We start from the raw sequence: 18,413 nt of genomic DNA on the forward strand, positions 1-18,413 counted from the left end.
GAATTTTATTACTCACATCAATAATCGGACGCGTGCACAGTGAAAGATAATTTGCAGCCTATATTGGTCCCACCCCCTCACGCCGTCCCTTTAGTCGTATTAATAACCACTTAAGGCAAATCAGTGCCGTTTAAATGTATGTACTTGTTAAGAATAAACGACCATGATGTGCATATGGTATATATATAGTTATTGGCGTGATTGGCACGAGGGCGTTGCACTAACAAGTGTTAGAGCTAAGCCTATTGAAGAAACTTAGGGCAAATGTGAGCCTGGCTTGCCGTAAAAATCTTTAAACTTTCGTTCTCCATCCGAAAACTGACGGAAGAATATAACAGATGCATTTTAATATAACTATCAGAGTAACAACTATATAACGGAAGAATGTACGAAGGCCACGCAGAACAAGGGAAATTGTATGTAAAACAGTATTGACATAAACTTGCTGAAAACAGGTGGACCGATTTGGAACAGTCCATGGTATTGTAAGATTTTTTTCGCGTTTTTGCTATTTAATCCTGTGGCATAAAGAGCACCATCTTGATCTTTATGGTGTCTATTTATGTTTTGAAATGTAACAATACTAATTATAGACAAGTCACTTTTCTCAACGAAGGATGGTTCAGTTAAAAGCATCGAACATCATACAACAGTGTATATTATATTGAAGAAAAACAAGGCTTGTCGTGTTTTTTTCTCGACTTGCTTTAATTTGGTCAACTCAACATCAACAAAATCCAAGGTGTTACTGTCAGAGGAAGTGTCCGTCCGTCTGTCTTCAACCTTTAAATAACTTCATACAAACTGATATAAGCTAAAATGCATGTGTCTTAACTATTGGCAATAGAAGCCGTAATATAGATAACGCTGTTGAAAACTAAAAAAGAAATAAGTAAGATATTTTTTTCCGAAAAAATAAAACAACGAAACAAACTGTACATTTCTTTTTGTAAAATCACAGATGTTGGCATATTTATTGGAATAATTTCGATTGCTAACCATCATATTTCACAATCGTTTGCAGAAAACTTGCAAATGGTTGGAAGGAAAATCAAGTTACAACCGGGTCATAACAGCACGTAACTCTTAAGAAATTAAAGCAAAGGTCGAAACTGCATTGCGATAAATATGCCACTTTACGAAAACAAAGTTTGGTCTTTAGCGCTTATATGCACGGTCACCTTGTGAGAAAAAAAAAAGTGAGAGGCATTTCTATTTCTTTCACGTTGATTTGATCATTACTCGTACAATGGAAAATGTACGGAGTAGATAGTACGTGCAAAAAAAATGCAAAGAAAATATTTAGAATTATTTCTCGATATTATAATCTTTGTGTCCGGAGGATTTCTGTCAAAAATAACATTGCACCCTGGCGTAAAAATCTGTAAAAGAAACTCATTTGTCTGATATACATCAGAAATTTCTGAATCATCTAAGCATTGCTTATTGTGTCGTAAAAAATTGAATATATATTATTACATCAGACTTAATTTACTAAAATAAAAAAAAAATGAACATTTAGCGTTATGAATTCACTAAAACTGTATCCATTTTATTGTTACTAGAAAATTAATAGAATCTCACATGACGTTTAAACGTAAACAGCAGACGATACACAAACGTCAATATCAGCAGATAGCTAAGGTAGGACAACATACAATATAAAGAATACATAAATAATATACCAACTTCAACAAAAATTAATATCAGGTAGATAGAAATATATATATATAAGTATATATACAGCGTCACTCGTCCTTCTAACATCATTTCGTCATTTTTCATATCCATGAGAAGTGTAGTGGAAATGATAAAGAATGAATATAGATGGATATCACAAATGTGTTCTAATCTCCTAGCTCAAATATTGGTTGTTAGTGTCAAAATGAAAATAAAAAAATCATATCGGTACATAATCTATAGGTATATCCCTTTACAACGAAAATGTAGTCCGTGTTTTTAATGCTTATACATCCGATGTGGAGAAGCCGTTTTGTCGTTGAACGTAGTTTACGTGGATTTACATAAATCCGCTTTGACTGAGGGCAAACATACACATCAGATTCATACCAGAGCGGCACATCATCATCGGCATAAGGGCGTCGTTTCCACCTGAAATATATACACAAGAATTGAATTAGACAGAATAATTAGCCCAGTCAGAAATGAATCATCTTTGATATCTATGCTTGAATGAATAATTAGAAATCGAAAAATAAAAAAAAATCTTGACATATTTGCACGTTGTCCTTCATTCTGGCTTTCCTGCATTTGAATTTTAAATAGAGAAGTGAACCCCACCAGAGGCGCGTTTCATTTCTGTTTTCACAGAAACTCGTATATATATAATTATGTTTCTATTTTGGAAATGTTTCATTGTATACATGGAATTAACGTTTGGTTGTTTTACAAATACTTTGAACAATTTATTGAAACATTAAATAAAAATGCTACTGATATCCTTGAAGATTTTCTTTTTACTCTTTTGATGATGTGATACTGTTATAAGGTAAAAAAAAAAGTTCAGTTTCTAATTTGTTCGGAGGAACTGTGCTATTTTTGAAAATATTATGTCCATTTTCTGTGTTTGGGTTATTTTTGTTTAGAATTTACTTAGATGTTGAAATTTTTCTTGAGCTAAATAGTTGTTATATCTCTACACTGAGGACTATTTGAATCTGCCATTATGCGGCTACAATTTTTTTCGCGCCGTTTTCCTATTTAGTGGTTGTATGCCTCAACATAGATATCAAAGTGCGGCTTGATTTATTAAAGCTGCTCGCCCGCAGAAAGGTTTATGGATTCACCGCACTATATGGTTATGTAGGAAAAAGTAAAGCCTTGCAAACGGTTTATTATTTTTCAATATAGCCATATAGTGCTGTGAATCTGTAAACTTGTTTTCATTAGCCATTTTCTCAAACACTACGTAGATTTTCGCTTATTTTGTTGATTATACCTTTTCATTTTATATTCTTGTTACAAAAATGTTCCTTTTGGGAAATTTAATTTTTTCGACCAAACTGAGGGCGAGCAGCTTTAAGCTTAAGTATTACTTCTATATTATATTGTGTGACCTGTCATACAGATGTTATAATATATCTGCTTTTATTCAGTGCTGAAAGCATTTCCGATTAAAAATGGGTCTCAAAAGTGCGAAAAAAATAGCCTTTTGATGCATCCGACTGACTTTAATGTGGTGTAGAAAAAAGAAACGAAGATAAAAACGTAGGGTTATTGCTATTTACCTAAACAAAGACAAACTGATGTGATGTACCTTTTTTATAGCCGCATTTCATTTTTGTTCGATAAGTGTCAAATTTAAATATGATATGCATAAGGGTTACACCTTATTTAACTTGAATGGTGTATGGATGTCAAGAACGACAAACGCAATATATGTTAGTCATTGAAAAAAAAACCTGATTAATTCAAGTCATCTATCCAGAAGTCTTTCATTGATTTCTCGTTTAATATCAGAGCAAAAACAGATATTAAATACATGATTCAGAAAATTTTTGACACGGTTTATCTACACTGTATATTCAGTAACAACTTTTTTTTAACTTTGGATTTATTTGAACCACACCATGAGAAAAACCATCATAGTGCATTTGCGACCAGGATGGGTCCAGACCAGCCTGCGCATCCGCGCAGTTTGGTCCGGATCCATACTGTTTGATAACGGTTTCTCTATGAAAGCGAACAACATGGATCCTGACTAGACTGGAGCCATGCTGGTCGCTATTGCACTATGTTGGTTTTCTCATGGTGCGGCTCCTTTGATAACAGATGCTTATATAAATCATGATACATTAGTTGGCATAAAAGCAACAATTCCCTAATACAAAACCCTAGCATGGGCCAAAATTTTACACTCGGAAAATACACCTTGTCAATAAACTGATATCTATGAAATGCAGAATTCCAACTACCACCCTTGTAGACCTACAAAATTGATGTTTAATTCTTTCAGAATTTCGCAAAAAAAAAAAATAAAAATCAGAAAAAAAAACGAAATTAACTGTTACGTATTCCGGAGGTAAGTCAGTAAGTCACTAGTATATTGATAACTAAATTAACGATTATTATATATATACGAGACTTCATGAACTATTTTTTTTGTATCTCTGTAATCATCAGCCACATTGGACTTTCGTTTATACATAATTTATTTTAAGTCGATTGTGGAGGAAGTTCTGCAACTTATATTAATCACTCTCGGCACCTCATTCCTGATGGAATCCATCGCTACGATGATATGAGAGAAGAGGCCAGTTTCCCTTTCAATGCTGAGCGCCAAGCAAGGGAGCTACTGGTACCATTTTTTACGTCTTTAGTATGACGCGGCGGGGGATCGAACCCACGACATCCCGCACACGAAGCGGACGCTCAACCTGTAAGCTATCGACGCGCATTGGACATAATTACATACTCGTTTCTATTCCCCGTTAAGTTACACTGGTACCGGAAACGTCAATATTTTTCCACACACTGACGCCTGAATTTCATATCGGGTGCCTGACGTAATTCAGTGTGTGTTGTTGCACTATTTTTTCTATTTAGTTCAGTATTGTCAATCCTATTAAGGCTATTGAAAATATTTATGATATTTACATAATATTTATACGTGTAGATGCGTATGTAATAAAGAGGTTATTATCTTTGCATCGGGAAATATGCACTTGTTCTTCAGCGGAAGAATATTGCGCTCCTAAAGTCGCGCAATATTTCCGCTGAAGAACTCGTGCATATTTCCCGATACAAAGCTAATAACCTATAATTATGACTTGCATTAATTTCAATATCATATGCTGATGCAAACACATATTAAATTTAAAGTTAACTTAAATCTATGTTAACCCATTGACAGTGATGAAAACCTCCATTTTGAAGACAAAATATGCTCTATTTGTAAATTTTCCGTAGAAAATGAAAATATGTACTATGTCAATGTTGTTCATATGATGAATGAAGGCAACAACTGTTAACCAAAGCATCAGATAAATGAAGTTCAATATTTTTAATTTACCAGAAGATGAAAAACTGGATTTTTGTACTCTCCAAGTGAGATATGGCAATTTTGAATACAGTTGTCTTCAACTTAGATTTAATATTTTGTATAAATAATCTGATCAGCTGATTAAAAGAAATCATCATCATCAGCAGCAGCAGCAACAACAAAAAACAACATGAGTTGATCTACGTATATTATCTGTTATCATAAGTCTTTTATTATTCAAAAATTAAAATGCATGTATTATTTTCTTATAGTATTTATTTGTTGTAAAATGATGTGACGTAAATAAAGAATAAAATAGGCGACGCTATTAAGAACTTAACATTCACTTTCATCAAAATAGATTATCACATTGTAATTTAATATAACCGAGTGTAAATAGAACTTTTGAGAAAATGATACAGGAAATTTCAATTAAGACAAACTAGTAGAAATCTGGAAAAATCTGGTTTGAAAAATCGAAACAAACATTCTGTTTCTCTAAGAAAATATATCTAGTGCAGTTTGCTGATTAATTCACCGAAGGAATGACATAGCTACCTATGCAAGTACGTGTATTAAATACAAAATTTTCATAATTTAAATACAGTAATTATGATACTGGCAATATAAATGTCATGGACAAATAGAGCATAAGCTTACCGCCAGTCATTGCTAAAAGGGGGAATATGCTCTGCAAGCCAGATCCTCTGCTGTTATACATTCCGCTGGCTGCAGCTGCTCGTAACAATGCGGCGTTGTTGTTCGGAGCAGATGGCGCCTGAGCTGATAGTGCCCCTATCAGACACGCCACCAACAAACACCCCAGTACAATCCTATTCATGATCAAGGCTTAAATCTGTAGTACAAGTTCCCACTTTAGGCTAAATAAACACGATCCTATCCGAAATGGATATGATACGATGTCCAGATGAAGATGTTATGACAAAGGCTTTGGTATTGCAATAATTTTTAAATTGTCTATAACAGTTACGGCTGGATCCGCCTCAAACTCGGTATTTATTATAATAAATGACAACTACGCACCAATGCTCCTTGATATGGACGACGCAAATTACTACTCCTGATTCGATAATGTAGATGACTGTGACAGGATAATAAGTAAAAGTGTCCGAATGCACGAAGGTAGAACAGTAAACAGCCATAACTCAACTCTTCATCATTAATCAACATGACAGGAATCTGGCGTTTACCTTTTTGCTACTCAGGGCAACATTGCATGGTCAAATGAAAAAAAAAACAAAGTTCAAGCGTCTTCTCTTCGTTTTGTACCACAGTTAAGCAAGTTAAAGTTGATTTAAATATATTGTAAGGAGACAACATTCCGTTATGGCAACAACTACAATATCCAGTATAAGGTGATTCATATTTATAGAATGCTTTTTGCAAGGCTTCGTGGTGTATCGAGAATAAAACTGCAGCTGTCGTCCTTTGGTTCAAATGATTCATAAAATGCTAACAATTAACAGAGAGTCAATAAAGCTTATGCTTCGCTAATATAAGATATGGTTAAATGCATTTTGCTTAAAAAATTGAGAAAAGAGTTATTACGTATCAAAGATAGGTACAAGCATCCTAAAACAAGAGCTGTTCACAAGACAGTGAACTTGACTGACTATCCGACATTTCCTGAGTAATACAAGGACTATAACTTGACAAGACTTCTGGTATTAGGAAATTTTATGGCCATTAGTTACAAATTAATTTTTGTGGCAATTATAGCAACTTGCATGTAAAACTTCAACCACTTTTTTGAGTCAAATAAGGACCATACATTGATATAATTTCAACCAAGAGTTCTCCAACTAATTTGAGAAGGATGTCTCGAGTCAAATTTCAGTCTTAGATATATGTGGATACTACTTAGATACAAATTGATAGTAAGTTGCACACAACATTTTGACAAACATTCTAAGCTGAAAAAAGAGCCATTACGTGGATTAAGTTCAACCTAGAGTTTGACTACAAACCTGCCAACACGGAGTGATCTCCAGTAAACGATTTACTATCAACTCGTCTCCACTTTGGTCATTTCGTATGTCATGACGATTTCAAATTGGTCATTTCGTCCCCTACTTTTAGGCCCCTCCTTTTTAGTCTTATTTTTTGTCAAAGTTTCCTAGATTATGATTAATATAATTATGATGTAAAATATGTGTTCTGTAAAATATGTTCTACATAAAAAACATGAACATTTTATTTTAAGACTACATTTTGTTTTGCTTATAAATACCCGTTATAAATACCCGATCGTAGTGTAAAAGTGCAGAGTGCAGAGTGCATGCACGTTTCGTAGCTTAAAGTGTGCATTGGCTAATGCGGCCGTGTATCTTTTTTAAAGATATTCTTGTTTTCTCCTTAGTGCAGGGCTTGATTTGCCAAATTGCAGCATTGTGCTGTATTTATATAGAACATATAGTAAAAAATAACTGTGATCTTAGGCCTTATACAGACAGACAACACATTATGTTTTTGTTACTTTTCATTCTATAATTTGTTATTTTGACAGTGAATGCTTTGTAGAGATTGAATTCTGGATAGTGTTCAGACTTATCATTATATTTGCTGAAATTGCTTCAGTTTGGGTAAAATATATGTGAAAACAATCCTACTTTCCGTGTACATATTTCTGGCAAGTTTCTAAATTTGCAGATGTTTGTGTATGAAATATTGATTTTCTCTAGTTTACTGTTTAATATTAGTGTGTAGAATGAAATAAATGCCACAATTTGAAATCTCTGTTATTTTAATTTTTCTTTCATTTTTGCACTGAAAGTGCTCGGATAATGAGAAGTTTGTCGCATAGGTGGGAACTGGCCGTTTTTGTGTATGTAACTCTACCACCTCTCAGATTTTGACCATAGACAATGGTTTGATGCTGAAATGGGTAAATAATAAAAAATTATTTTGCCTAAAAATAATTACATTTATTTTTTCCCGAAATTAATATCTATCTCGTTGCTAGGTGTGTTAGCTATAAACTATCGTCGTTGTCAAGTAATCCAGTTTTCTAGTTCCTTGTCTAAACATAACAGATGAATGATAAACGCCTATTCGTCAGGGAACCACTCGAGCGTTATATTAAATCGAGAGCACGTGCAATCTTCTCAGTTGAACTAAAGGTGTATTGGCTAGCGCTTCAGATCGATGTTAAATTGCCCACCCGCCACACCCCAATAATAATAATAAAAAAAATTGTTGTATACTACAGTTCATTATATTTTGTATCTTTAATTCTGTTATGACAATCTGACTGTTTTGTGAAGTACTTATGTTGCAGATAATATGCTGCCATTGGGTGCCAACTCTGGAAGTGATCAGACTCCAGGTACTTTCCACAGACATTAATTGAACGGATTCCTGGGCTACAAACAATTTGTGAAACAGACAGATCTAAAAAGATATTATCATTCTTCCGGACTGTTGCTTTATGAGAAATCAAAAGGACAATTTAGAATTTATACATGTATAATTTTTATTACTAAAATTCCAGTTAATTATTTCCATATTTATATACAATTATTTTTTTTTTTATGTCACTCCTAATTTTAAGGGCCTGGAAAATTTCTGTCGACCGTGGGGGCGATCGGGCGTGCTTTGGGACGTTTTGATGGTACGGATGTTACGGTGTATATTAAAGGTATTGCTCTAGTGCCTTGGCAATATCTGACTAGCCTTGCTTAAATGTATCATAGCCTTGCTGATGTCATAGCCTTGCTCATCATATAGTATTTGCTTCGCTTAGAATTACAGTACGTTGCCTTGCTCCATTGGTCCGCTAAATGTTCCTCATTACTTTGCAGGTAACGTCGAGTTATGGGGAATATTTAATTTACTGTGGTGTACTGTAGCCTTGCTCATTATAGTATTTGCCTTGCTTAGAAGTACAGTACGTTGCCTTGCTCCATTGGTCCGCTAAATATTGTGGTGTACTGTAGCCTTGCTCGTTGCTTAGAATTACAGTACGTTGCCTTGCTCCGTTGGTCCGCTAAATATTGTTGTGTACTGTAGCCTTGCTCGTTGCTTAGAACCACAGTACTTTGCCTTGCTCCGTTGGTCCGCTAAATATTCCTCATTGCTTTGCAGGTAACGTCGAGTTTTGGGGGATGTTTAATTTACTGTGGTGTACTGTGGTATTCCTTGCGTCCGTGTGGTGCTGCTTGTTGCTCTACAGGTAACGTGGAGCAATGACGTGGTGCTTTACGAGTACGTCTGGTTTCCTCCCGGTCGACTGGTTTTTCAAATAGCTTTCATTGGAGTGGCCATACTCTGCCAACATATTGATAATAACTTTTATATTGAAAGGAATATTTCATAGGTTAAATTAGCACTGTTTACAGTATCTTACGCGCCGGTAATTGAAATATGTGACTGTATTCATATCTGAAATGTACAAATAAACATGTAAAAATGTGAATGTTACTTGTCTTCTGGTTATGATTTCGGGTAATAAAATAAATGTAAATGTTTTTTATCAATACATTTTTATAGAATAACATTTTTTTTCAGCGAGCTTTGCCATTATGCCAAAGCAACTGGCTATAGCTCTAAATCAACTACCAAGTTTCAGCCTCGCATCGTTTGAGTTTTCCTTCCGAAGGCTAATTCTATGTGACCGCATCACACAAATATTTTGGACGTGTAAGAGTAGTCGCATATTTATTTTTTATAATCTTGATAGTGTGTGAGTGAAATTTATATTCACATTCGAAATATTTGAAATCACGCCGCTCTAGGGTTAGCGTTTAGGGTTTAGGGTTATAGTTGAACTTGGCCCCACCCTGGGGCAAACTTAGTTTTACATAGAGTTGTATAGCGAAAACCTTTAAAAATCTTCTTGAACCACAATGCACAGAGCTTAGATATTTGGCATGTAGCATTGTCTAGTAGACCTCTACCATCATTGTTCAAATCATGACTCGTCTCTGACCAATGAAATGTTGATTCTTCACATGTATCGGTTGAAATATCACTCAATTAGCACCGGCTATCAGTCCTTTCAGGGCTTTGATTTAAGTAAGTGTGAAAGTGAAATTACATGCATAAACAATTACCATCAAATTGGACAGAGGTTTGTAGACAATAGTCGGTGCACAAAGCTGCATTCCCTATGAGCATGATCAGTTCAGATTATAGTTAATTTCACATGATATCAACAATTTCTTCAGATCTACAGGCCACTTAGGCATGGCATATGACCAGACTGCTTTGTGAATGGTAGCGTTATTATCGAAACTGTAGATTATGGCACAGTTAACATATGTAAGACTCGGTTTTGATCACATTTTTGACATTTTCTGTGTTGGCAAAAGAGATTGAGATAATATAATTGTTCATGGAGATGTTATAAGGTGCACTTTAAATATTTCATACATTCTTTGTAGTCTGATTGTTTTTAGACTACTTTTATACACATATATGTGACCATTTAAACTGTTCGAGAAGCATGATTGACTTCCATTACTTTTCGGATATTGTACACTTCCAATCTTACAAAAGTTCCTGGACAAGTCGCAAGAATGGTCACTGGAATTCACACTGGACACTGGAAAACGTTAGAGAACCAATAGTAGTCTTCATTCCAGATTCATAATCTTTTTAGTTAGTCCACATGCTCCTGCTCATTTTTTTAATAAGGGTAGCCATTTATGAATGATCATGGAAGACTACATGACGCATTATGTATAACAGCTGTCCATTCTTATATTTGTAACATACTCAGGTGCTTAAAAAGGGCTACAGCTACAGGATTTTTCTCGGTTTCAGATTTTAGTTTTTTGTATGAGCAGATCAAGCGTTTCCATTCATTTTTTTTTTAATGTAAATAATTTTCATAAAATTTGAACTTTGTCATTGTAATCAGATTAGTAGTAGTTCCTAATTCTGACACATAAACAATTCGGAAACATGCTTCTTTTTCATATCGGATAAAACTTTCATCAAAGGAAGTGACAGAATTCTGCGGGTTTTTTTTCTTCAGAATAGGTTTTTTCGCTCAGATTTGACCGCAAATATATATTGTTAAATAGAAAGGAAAGCTGTTGAATTTTAGTGCATAGCTCAACAAAGGAGAAACTTTCAGATTTAATTTGTAATACATCCGACATTATACTGGTAAAATAGTTTGCATTTGAAGAGAGAAATATGTTTAAATAGGCACAAGACCACAATTATTTGCCACCGGTTGACCACAATAAGGAAACTGTTGCGCGGAAAAAGCGTTCCTTTGTTTGATGTTGAATGTTTATGAAGTTTTTAGTGAAAGACCTACGTTAAATGGTATAATTTTATAGAGGAGATATGAACCAGTAGGTGCATGTTAACTTTGATAGAGTAAGCACGTCAGAATGTGTAAAACATGACATTTTATATGGCCAGTTTGGCCTGCTTGCGGTCATTAAGAGATTATTTTTCATACGCATGCGATGTCGTTCAAATATGTTGGAAAAAAAGCAAGTCAATCCGATGTTTATTTGTGGCTTGAATTTTTTCTCTGGGATGGTTCTGTCAATCTGACTAAAGTACATATCCTATAACGCTACGCATAGGATCTGAGAACGACCTATTCATTGCCTCGTTCTGACTACCCTTTCGCTAACCAATCAGAGCCTAACTTACAACATCTTGCAAATCTACCTGTAGCCTTGACTTTTGATATTTACAATTCTTATATCATAATGTATCAGATAGCCGGTTAGCTCAGTCGGTAGGCCACTTGCTTTGTAAGAGAGGGGTCCCGGGTTCGACCCCTGGAATGATTGCACATTTTTCTTACTCTTTGACATTCGAACAAGTCGTCTGATTGGATAAAATAAAAATAGCAATACTGGAAATTCAAAATATACAGAAGACGAATGTGAATGGGTCGTTTTCAAATCTTCGTTTAGAAGATCAAGTACTTAAGTCAGATTGTGGTTCTGTTTAGTGCAAGTTTTTTTTATTTGGAAATCAAATAAATTCTTAATAAAATGGACAATGTTTAATATACAATGTAGTTTCTGTCGGGTTTGCTTACTGCAAAGTCACATGAAAGTACAATGCTGCGATCTGGTGGCACCAGTCATATTAAAGTTAAGTTTTACTGCAACAAATACAACTTCTCTACCAAATGTCAAAAATACGCACACAATTAAAATTAAATAAACAAAAAAACTAGCCTCAATCTATACCTCTATAGACAACCCACGTAAAAATCAAATGTTCACTCGTCTGTCCGTAGTTACACGATATATCATGCAGATGGTTCCGCGCTTGTTCCGTTAGTACTGTAGACATTTAAAGGCTAACGTACCACAGCCAAGTAGAGAAAGACGGTAATGACATTCAGCTTGAATTCGATTCGATAAATAAATGTGTGGTGTGCATCATTGGACTGTATGAGGGTATTGGTAGAGTGACAATGATCCAAAAAGTATTTTAAGAGTAGGTGGGACCCCTCTGTTAACAAGGCATGTTATTTACCAAAATGTTTGGCAATGCCTGTAAAATCTCGAACTGCCGGCATAAATTGCCAAAAATGGTGGCGTTCCGAGAAATCCAAGATGGCGTCTAAGATGGCCGCCATAAATTGCCAATTCAGCGAAAACTTTATGTAACAGTATGGCAGTTTTATCTATAAAGGTAATGCTAGATATTTGCTAGATATTTGCATGGATATTACTCATATTATAATGTAGCACAAATTGACATACAGCACTGACTGCTTCAAGGTCAAGGTCGTTTCAAGATCAAAGTACAAAAAACACCCAAAAATTTGACATTCCCTCTCCATTGTTTCATATTTTACATGATTTTACAGTAATTTTAAAAGAAAAAGTAATAGCGAAATTGGTAATTGTATGCTTTTCAATTGAAAGTTATATTTTTGATAAAGAATATTCATATATTTTTCATACCCGTACGCGGTGTCCAAAATTGCTGAAAAATCTCTGTTTCCATGATGATTTAATGTTCAAATGTAATACACTAATTTTAAAGGTATAGCAAAATATTTGCATGAATATTATTTATTTCTATGACATATATCAAATTGACATACAATGCTTACTATTTTAAGGTCAATGTCAAGGTCATTTCAAGGTCAAAATACAAAAATTACCCCGAACATGACATTTCTTCTCTATTTCTCTCATTTTGGCATATTTTTGTATTAAAGTTGTAATTTCTAATTCTGTATTCTTTCTTTTATAACTAAATTTTAATAAAGAGTATTCATATTTTGAAATAAACTTTTTTCAGATCAGTGCAAGATAGCCCATTAAATCGCTTGGACTATGATAGTTTAATGTTTTAATTCTAAAGTTATAGCTAAAAGTTTAAATCTCCTAGCACAATATAATTTGATCATCAGTTGAGTTTTTGAAATGATATCAAATGTGTAAATCTTGAGTTCTGCTCAACCCGGGGCTAGAGGGCGTGGACGGTAGCTTGCATTTCAACTACCGTCCATGAACAGGCTCAGTCAAACCGAGCCCGCAACATTTTCGTTTATGTCGTGTTGGGTGACCCGTGGTTCTCCGCTTTTTTTCATTTTAGAATGGCCGTCTGCTAATGGTAGATACTACATACAGCTCAAGTCAAGAAATATACACCATATGAGATTATAAAAAAGACATTTAGGTCTACCATAAATGGATAATGATTTCAGTGAATTTAAATGCACCTTTGAAAATAAACTAAATCCAATGAAAAAAGGAAAATATTTTCATTAAACATTTACATGACTTTATTAAAATATCTATGAAGGATTTCCAAAAAACAGATATTATAACGTCATTTTAAAATATGGATACTGAAAATGCTACAATTCACTTCTGCTTTAATTTTCAGCATTGTCCAGATTGTCTTCTGTTGTTGCATTTGCCGACACTGTGAATACGTTTTGGCAGATCATATCATTATCAACAGAACCTTTGCAGTCACACGATTTTGTGCAGGGCTGCTCATTTTGAGAACAAAGGCAGTCGCCACGGCATTCATCAGTGCACATGCACACAAGCTCACTAAGCAGTTCAGGCGGAGCAGCAGACTCATTCATCATTTGAGGAATGAGCAACCCTGTTTCATAGTAAACAACATATCCAAAATCTACTGCATCTGGCAATACAACGTTTGCTTCTAATTAAGATCTAATAGACACATCATAGTATATATCTCGGCGATATAATATTATGACCATTTTGTGTCGATTCGCCGTAAAACCCAACTCACTCACTCACTCGGAGCAAAAATAGCATGAAACTATATCATCTGTTGGGGGAATTTTCCTGGCTTTCGTCCTTGATCTTTCAACAACAATTCTAGCTCTCAATATATTCAATGATCAGTGTATTGTTTACAACCACACAAGAGCCCAACAAAGAAGACCGATGCAGCTTTTACAATTTTTCATGTCCTGATCCAAGATTTGAAAGTTGTGTCAGTTTATCAACATATTTTTTCTGAAAGGCTTTTTCTTGCCTATACCAAAGAAAGAAGAGCAATTATCACAACCTGTGAGGCAGTAAACTGTGAGTAAAACTTTTCTCTCATCAGGTGATAACTGTTCAACTAAGACATGGGCAGGAATGAATCTCGTCAGATCTGTGTATCTGCCAGTTTTAAAGTATATGTGCTCAGTGCAAATGTCTTTAAAATAGCTAACAAGCAAGACCAGCACATATGTGTCAGGACTAACAACCACCTACTTCTTTTACATACACCAGATGAAGAAGAATTCTGGTGTCAGCTTCTTGATTTTAATTATTGTGGAAGGATATTGTATCAGAAGAGACTCTGCGAACCTTGTCACCCATTCCACCAGAAACATAGATATCCTGGCCATCTTTCAACAGCTTGTGGCAGTTCTCTGTAAGCTACTTGTGTACAGTTTTGTTAAATAATCTTTGCTCTTGCTGTTGGTCAGTAGCTTCTTTCAGTCAGGTATTGCCATGTTGTATTGCATGACAACGGTTGTAGCAAGAGACACATTTTCTCCGCGTTTTTTGGCAAGTGGAGGACTTCAAACTATCTGAAATATATCTGTCAAATACAACATGTAAACATGACACACCACTACTTTAGAAGAGATATGTATATCTCCAAAATGTTAAAGCTATATCAAGGTATGTTCGACTGGCCCCTAGAGTTGGCTGGAGCATTTGAACACTCTTGACACTACAAGGAGATCCAGTAATGTAAGGTAAAGTACATTTACTCTCCATTCATCTGAACAATTTTAGATTTGGCTTTGACCCTGGATTAGTGCTCACGGTTTTGATCTTTGTTCTTGACAACAGTTCAAAGAAGTTCTTACGCACAGAATAGTTTTCACCAGAATTGAACCTCTCTCAAACAAAGTTATTGAGTATTTACATTCATGTCTGGTGGTAGTTCAAAAGACTAAGTTTTACCTCAGTGAACTTCAACACCAGAAGCAAAATTCACCAGTGTTGATGGAAAATGGATCAATGAATGTTTCATTGAACATATATAACATTTTACTCACTCCAACATTTTATTTCTGTGTGTAAAAGTGTGTCAGTGTAATGTTTGTTTGAATTGGTATCTCGGCTATAAACATTGTTTGGGTTGTATACCATTGCATATTTGGCAGTTATTGGCCTGGACAAGAACCAACAGGACAGTGCTTATAATGCCACCTGAAGATTTTAAAGCTTTATTTTCTGTCACTTCCGGGACATAATCGTTACAAACAACATTAAAAGACTCTCTGTCAAATATAATGACAAAAAGGCCATCTTCCGTTTTTTAGACAATTTTTAGGCAAGCACTTGGTAGGACATGAATCTTGAACATACCGTATGATCTGAAGCAAAGAGAAATGGCAAAAGCTTTGTCTTTGCATCCTGATTGACATCCCATATATCATGTCTGGAAGAAGCCTCCCTACCCTCGGACCTGGACATCTCCATCAAAGGTAGTATATTGGACTCTATATACCCTGTGATTTCATTTGACAGATCACTATGATGTCAAGGGATTTTAGATCTTGAAACAGAGAGAGTGGAAGATATTTTCTTTTTTTCAAACCAAAGATAAAACTGCTGAAGAAACCTCATCAACCATTATGATTGATTTCAGCGCTCTGTCGAAATCTCTTCCAGACAAAATATGCTCCGCAGTAAGTTTGGCAAATACATCAGAGTCAACCAAGAGGTCCTGCAGACCAACATCACCATATATACATGCCCAATCCCACCAAAAAAGCCATCATGTAATGCATGCCGCCTTCTATTAGTATAACACCTTTACAATCAAACTTGTTTGATCGAGCCTAAACAGTTTCTAGTGCCTTAGTAAGCAATCCCATATCAAAGACGATGGGCCACACATCTTGACCAAGAGCACATATTTGCTCTTTAGTACGTTTCATTATAGTATAGGCTGTACTGAAATTATTGGGAGGAGCCATAATGTTAGGATTAAATACTATTTCAGCTGGTTAAGACAGACGATCAGTTTGTATTACTGACTGAAAAACAGTCCATGTGGGAAATTTATCCGCTCTATTATCGCAGATGCTAACTAATTTGTCTCTGCTAATACGATACATTATCTCTCTCAGTCTAAACAATTTCATAGCTTCAGTATCTTGACAATTGAAAATCAAATGTTGGTGTGTTTTTTTACTTTGACCGTGAAACGACCTTGACATTGACCTTGAAGTGGTCAGCCTTGTATATTAATTAGACATCCATCATAGAAATAAATAATAACTTGCAAACAATTAACTATACCTTTGAAATTAATCTCTTGCATTTGAACATCAAATTATCATGGAAACAGCTATCTTTTGGGTAATTTTGGACGCCATGCACTGGTATAAAAAGTATTTGTTTCCACAACATATGAATACTCTTTATTAAAACCATAACCTTTAAATGAAAAACATGAAATTACCAATTTCGCTAGTACATTTGTAACCAAACTGAGTGTAAAAGGCATTTAAAATAAGAAATAATAGACAGGAAATATCAAATATTCGGGTGTTTTTTGTACTTTGACCTTGAAATGATCTTGATCATGGCCTTGAAGTGGTCAGTGCCATATGTCAATTTGAGATACATTATAATATGATTAATATCCATGCAAGTATTTAACATTACCTTAATAAGTAATATTGCCATACTGTTACCTAAAATTTTCACGGATTTGGCAGTTTATGGCGACCATCTTGGACGCCATCTTGGATTTCTCGGAACGCCACCATTTTTGACAATTTATGCCGGTAGTTCCAGATACTATAGAGGGGTGCCACCTCGCCTTTAGATCTCCTCAGATTGTCACTCTACCATATTGAGATAACACTGCAAGATAATAACATGCGTTCAGTATCGATATATACACTGTGAATATACAAATATTAAAAATTTCAAACAACCGTCACGTATCATAAAAGTTTGAAAATAATTCACGGATACACATCCATAGATATACAAGTTCAAAGTGATTAAATACTTATTGATTGAGTTCCGTAAAGGGATACAGTTAGTCATAAAATATAACAAATTAATGTGATAACCTCAATAAAAAGGGTTAACAACGTATAATTTAATATTTTGTTAAAAATACCGTCTTGACATGCCATTTACACAGAATATTAAGTATAATAAAACAGAGACAATTGCTGAAATTTGTTCTGAAATGTCCGTGACAATTTATATGTAAACATATGGTCGATACATCTTTTACTATATTTGCACCCCCATACAATTTTCCAATCCTAGACTAAAAATCTGTAATTAAATTGTACATAAAATGAAAATAATGGCTAAATTATTTCCTTATTAACAGGATGCCAATGTCACTGCTAATGTGTTCAAATGCAATGAGTCAGTGTAGCTTGAAAATCTAATGTTATTCTACACATTGTGACGAACAGGGTAGAAATGGATCGCTGAAAGTTTTTCCCACAGGCAAAAATATCTTAATTTGCCCTGTTTAACTGGTTTTTGCACTGGCACATATTAATGGTATTGAACAATTAAAAGGAAAAACTTGACGAGTATCTAATTCGTCTGAGTTCTTACTTTATGTCCTTGCAATTTCGTTAGAATTTACTTCCATTGCTAAAAAATGCATAAAGTGTAACTTTGACTATATAGCCCATAACTCTGCGAAAAATATCAATAAAACAGACTGTGCATATCATTGCTAAAAATGCATAAAGTGTAACTTTGACTATATAGCAAAAAACTCTACGAAAAATATCAATAAAACATGCAATTACCAATTTCGCTATTACATTTGTAACCAAAATTAGTGTTAAAGTCATTTAAAATAAGAAACAATAGACAGGAAATATAAAATATTCGGGTGTTTTTTGTACTTTGACCTTGAAATGATCTTGATCATGGCCTTGAAGTGGTCAGTGCCATATGTCAATTTGAGA

General features: G+C 34.6%; 1 long non-coding RNA gene across 1 annotated transcript; it reads right to left on the bottom strand.

Moving 5' to 3' along the window:
- Positions 1 to 687: 687 nt before the first annotated feature.
- Positions 688 to 6,132, bottom strand: LOC123526569 (uncharacterized). Its single transcript, XR_006681612.2, has 2 exons — positions 5,663 to 6,132; positions 688 to 2,112 (listed from the first exon to the last, which is right to left on the bottom strand). It is a non-coding gene; the product is annotated as an uncharacterized LOC123526569 (long non-coding RNA).
- Positions 6,133 to 18,413: the final 12,281 nt, after the last annotated feature.

The sequence above is a fragment of the Mercenaria mercenaria genome, chromosome 14 (genome assembly GCF_021730395.1).
Source record: "Mercenaria mercenaria strain notata chromosome 14, MADL_Memer_1, whole genome shotgun sequence".
Classification (NCBI taxonomy): domain Eukaryota; kingdom Metazoa; phylum Mollusca; class Bivalvia; order Venerida; family Veneridae; genus Mercenaria; species Mercenaria mercenaria.